Here is a 6,000-nt window from a genome sequence, read left to right on the forward strand (position 1 = left end):
CTTTCATGACTAAAATTCAGAATTCATTCAGGCTAATATCCTCTCATGAATCAAATTCATAAATTAACCAACATGCCACAAATCTTTCATTTCCTTTTGCAATTAAAAAGAAAATAGAAGGTGAAACGTATTTCAGAGATGAAATATGTCTTCTTTGAGCACAATGTACATACTGGTTTTGATAAATAGTGCTCTTCCTGGTAACTTAGTTGCATGCAATGATTCTTATTCAGAAGAAGCTATTGAAGCATACTTTCGTCTTATGTTCTGATGGTGCTGAGAGAGATCGACAGTGTGATCGCCGTGAGACAATATGTGGCCATCAGAAATGGTTGCTGCTAAATCATTTTTAGAGGAGTTGTAGGCAAGCAAATATCTTACCGCCACATTTCCCTCGGACTCTTTATATCCGTAGCGGATTGCAAATCCCGCAGAATAAACGAAGCTGTCTGCCAAATAAATACCATCTCCCAAACTCTTTCCACTTGACATTAATTTGGTGTCACTTAAGCATCGCAAACCGTTTCTGTCCATTCCAATTCCATTGCCAATTGCATTAGTATAACCTTTTTAGGAATCTAGAATTAGTTATAAGAAGAGCTTCGAGTAAATCACATATAGAAAGACTTTTGTGGAGGCATTTCGAACTGAAGACTTTTGTGGAGGCATTTCGAACCAATCAGTGTGGCTCATCGTCAGGACAACTTGTCCTGACGATGAGCCACACTGGTTGATTCAAAACGAGTAGGCAAAGGTCTTTCTATATGTGATTTATGCCAAAGCTCTTCTTATAACTATGATGGATCACAAAAGTCTCAATTCAACAATCTAAAATTAATTTGAGGCTCATTTTGCTGATTAGAATTAATTTGAATTGCATACACTATACCAAAATTAAAGCTACTAAAAATTATCATTGATTTATTTGGAATACACATACCTTAGAATCGAATACCAGTTTTCTCTGGCACTTCCATGAAATCCAAATCTGGAAACGCCATTTTTGTTTTGAGCGGTATAGGCAACCTCCCTCTCTGGAGAATCCTGCACCACGGCGAATTGATAAAGCGAATTATCAAGTTTGATAAGTTTGTCGTCATCGTCAGACAAAAATACCAACGATAGTCTGTTGGTACACATAATGAATCTAAGAACGTCATAAGGAAGCTGCCACGCTTCCTTCACAAAATTTTCGTCTCCCAATTTCTGCACCGATTGAGATTGACCTTGCGCGGTGGAACTGGACAGCCAAGATTTGGCCAGCTTGGCTTTCAACCCAGCTTCATCAGCACATAATCTCATCTCTGAAACTGGAGGAAACGATTTTATAATGCTGTTCAAAACACCCAGCTTTTTGTTTGCGTTTGGACTCTTCTGCCTCATCATGTAGCTAGGGGAAGGAAAGTCATAAGGGTCTTCAATATGCCTATCATTTAAGACGTCTGAACGCTCACGAATCTCCCTTTCTTCCAAGAGAAAAGGAGGGAATGGTTCAAACACATCACGATAGCTGTTTGCCGCAGATGAAGCCAGGGAAATTTCTAAATCGATTAATTCCACTGGCATTCGGGCCACTTCTTGCAGTGCCTGAGCTCCTAGCCCTACTACTTCGAAGCTGAACAAACTGCAACATCCAGTAACCCATATATGTGTGTTATAATTTTATGTATGTTTTAGCCCATATACTAATGAATGAATGAAAATTTCAAGTGAGATTAGAGATCAAAATCGAAATGAAATTTGACATACCATAATTCGTCAGCACAACTACAAAGCCTGGAGACAGTGAATGGGAGCTCTTTGTCGCAGGCAATACACCGCTTAAGCAATGAGGCAAGACGACTTCCAGTGAAGAGCAAAAATCTCACAAATATATTATTGTCGTCGCATTCCCTATCCCTTCCCCCTCTAGAAAAGAAATCTTTAGTAATTCGAGGTAACAAAGTTCGAAGACCATACAAATACATTGGATTGGTTTTCCTACGATCGATCAGCTTAGCAAGCTGTTGATCTAAATCGTCTTGACCACCATCTGTATACACAAACTTGCTTTCGATGGGAGGGACTTCCAATTCCAGGTCTCTGTGCATTGCCCATAATCGTTGGAAAGCCTTGCTTAACACTCCTTGAGCTTCCAGGCTTGTACTTTTGAAATTGTTTCCAAGGGGGTGAAACGTCACTTCAATTACCAGTGGCGTAGCAAATGAAAAGCCAAGTGCCTCGTACACATGTCCATGGCGATGCCGAGAGTAATCCGACAAAATTCCAGCGAGTTCCATCTCAAACTCAACACACCATTTGTTGTGTGAAGAGGAATATACCTTACAACACCCGAGAATGCCATTTTTTATGTTCTCGCTTCCAGGCACTTCAACCACGCTGGATCGAGCTCCATCGCACCTTTTATTTGCGTCCTCTATAAGCTCGTCCAAATAACCGTTTTTGATCAGTTGGCCTTCATTAGCACCCAAGTGACTGCGTGTATAACCGTTTTTGATCAGTTGGCCTTCATTAGCACCCAAGTGACTGCGTGTAATGCCGAGGGCCATGGAATACCCTTCGCCATCACTGTCCCATCCATCTTCTTCTTCCTCCATTTCAGAGACAGCTCCATCACGGTCAGTGGAAGCCTTGTACATTTCAAAGACATCGAGTACAGTGTCGAGCACAGTAGTGAAAGAGTAAAACTCACGACTGCATAGCCGCTCTAACTTCTCGTTCAAAGTTATCATTAAATCAGGACCTGTGTGCACGCTGTTGGATTCATCGGATCCAATGAGAGTGCCAATGAAAACACAATCAGTGTTTGCGATGATACCGTCAGAGGAGCAGGTTGTGTAGAAATTGTGTGGTATGGCTATTTGTAAAACCTTGCCATCAATAAAAATTTCAAGATATTCATCTGTAATCTTTTGCATTTGCATAGACATGTTGTTAGCTCTTCCTGCATTGTTTGCCAACCAAGATTCGATGTAATGGTTCATATTGGCCTTATCCATGATCGATCGAGAAAAATTTATCAGAAAATTTTGATTTCTCCGCAATTCAACACCCTGATTTCTGATTGACAGAACAGCTTAAACAGCGGAAACCTCTATATGTTCAAATCTAACGTTACTGCTTTATATATAGCCATACACGGGCACAGGCCAAAAATTTGAAAAGCAACCCACATGATTCCCGCCAGCATTTCCTTCATTGCCCAATCCCAAAAGCCCCAAGGCACCTTGGGTGCATTCCCATGGATTTATTGGGCAAAGTACCTCCCATGCCAGGGTGTGCCTTTTTTTTTTAATTAGAATTACATGAGGGTGTGTATTTGTTATAGTAGTTTATTGGTGGTTTTTTTGGTTAATGTAATTTGTTTTAATTAAATAATTTATTTTTATAAACGAGTTTAAATTTATCTTAGTTTTTGATTTATATATATATATATTGGTAATGTTGTTCGTAAAATCATGGGTTGTTCTCTGAATCCAAAGTTAACTAATGGTAAATTGATTATTTTACTTTATTTTTTAAATTTTATTTTTATTTTTATGTTCCCGCCAACATTTCCTTCATTACACCATCCCAAAAGCCTCAAAGTCCCTTGGGTGCATTCCCATGGATTTATTGGGCAAGGTACCTTCTATGCCACGGTGTGTTTTTTTAATTATAATTACATGAGGGTGTGTATTTATTACTGTAGTTATTTAATTTAATTTAATAATTTAATGTTGGTGGGTGGGTTTTTTTAATGTAATTTGTTTTAATTAATAATAAAAATTAATTTATTATATTTTGATTTTGTTATTAATTTGTGAATAGGCTTTGTTACAATACCACGGGCCAATACCATGGCTTATCAATATGGCATGCCCAAAAACCATAACTTATTTCACAACCAAAATATTTTATAACAATATCACAAGATTATTAACCATGGATATTCACCCTCACTTTACCATGGATATCATTAACTTGTAAAAACCAGGCTTTGTTACAATGCAATGGGCCAATACCATGGCTTATGAATATCACATATAAAAAAAACATAACTTATTTCACAATCAAAATATTTTAAAACAATATGAAAATATTGTTAACCATGGATATTCACCCCACTTTACCATGGATATTATTAACTTCTAAATAGACATTGTTACAATACCATGACTTGTCAATACCACATGCCCAAAAAACATAAATTATTTCACAATCAAAATATTTTATAACAAGATGACAATATTCTTAATCATGGATATTCACCCCCACTTTTCCATTGATATTATGAATTGTGAATATGCTTGGTTATATCAACATGGGCGATACCAAGGCTTATCAATAACATATGCCAAAAAATCATGACCTGTTTCACAATCAAAATATTAACAATGTGACAAGATTCTTAACCATGGATATTCACCTCCACTTTACCATGAATATTATTAACTTGTAAATAGACGTTGTTACAATCTCATGGGCCAATACCATAGCCCAATAACATGGGTTATCAATACCACATGCCCAAAAACCATAACTTATTTCACAATAAAAATAATTTATTTTAATTTAAAGCTAAAAGGACAAAGGTTATAATTACTTTTGAGATATATCTAACACTCTATCAGACTACTAAAAATATTCCATAGAAATTAAATTAAAGTTTTATTAAAATTAAAAATGAGAATACTTTTATATTTAAAGATGTGAAATTTATATAATATAAATAATATTAGTTGAGAACGAATTATCACCCACCCAACTTCAAATTCGATTTCTCCCGTGATTCAACGCCCTGGTAATATGGTTTTTGATTAACCGCTCATATGCAAAACTCAAGCAGCGCAAACTTCTTTGAGTTCAAATCTATACAGAGACACTTAAGGCACTGGCCAAAACATTGAAAAAACCTCTTCCAAAGTAGGCCGGATGAAAAGGAAGTTTTGATATGCGTTAATACAGTGTTTTGATGAGGGACAACCCACATGGTTCCCGCCCACAATTCTTTCGTGGCAAAACCCCAAAAGTTCCGAGGTACTTTGCATGCATTCCAGAGTGTAGATGTTGTATTATCTATGTAGTAAGATTCATTTTACTATATAAATTAAATAATTATATTTAAATTTTATTGATAATAAATTTATAATATAATAAAAATTATAACAATAGGTATTTATTCATTTTAAGATAGATATTATAAATAAGCTTCATTAAAATATGATGAATCAAGATTATCATTTATCAATACTAAGCCTAAAAATCATAACTCATTTCATTATAAATGTTTTAATTTAATTTAATTTTCTAACATTTTTTAATTAAATTTAAAAGTAAAATGGTTATAACTAATTTTGAGATATATTTAAACTTTCTATCCTCACTACTCCTAATATCCCTTAGCAATTAAATCAAAGCTTTAATAAAATTAAAAATAAATTGATATGGATCTATGGTAGTTTAGGGAGCATTCAAATTTTCTATTTTTTGTTACCCCATAATTTTAATGAGAACTTTTTATTTTTAGTTAGTAAATATTTTTATGAGGGTATTTATTTGTAGTTTTTTTTATTTAATAATTTAAATTTTTGTTGGTCATTATTTAAAGAGGGTGGTGGATGATTTTTGGGGGTTTAGTATAATTTGTTTTGGTTAATTAGTTTATTTTTGTTGAATATTTTAAATTATTGTGCCTAAAGGTGCTCTCCAACCTAAGTATGGAAGAGATGTGATAATTCCATGTCATGTTAAACATTTTGATTAGGTCAAATTACATAAAATTAAAATTAAAATTAAATTAGAAATAAAATAAAATCAATAATTATAATTAATAATTCAACAATCCTAGATCTATCTTAACTCTGAATCTATCATGCACGGAGAGAAATCAAATCTCTTGAGGTGCAAACTTCTTTTAGAGTGCAAAGAAATTTGATCTTGAGTTCAAATATATCTGGATTACTTCTAAAATTATTAAAGTTTGTTTAAAGGAGTTGGATTTAATGGTGAAAAGTGAGG

This window comes from Pinus tabuliformis, chromosome 8, assembly GCF_031772625.1.
Source record: "Pinus tabuliformis cultivar Carrire ecotype Pingquan chromosome 8, CPIR1, whole genome shotgun sequence".
Classification (NCBI taxonomy): domain Eukaryota; kingdom Viridiplantae; phylum Streptophyta; class Pinopsida; order Pinales; family Pinaceae; genus Pinus; species Pinus tabuliformis.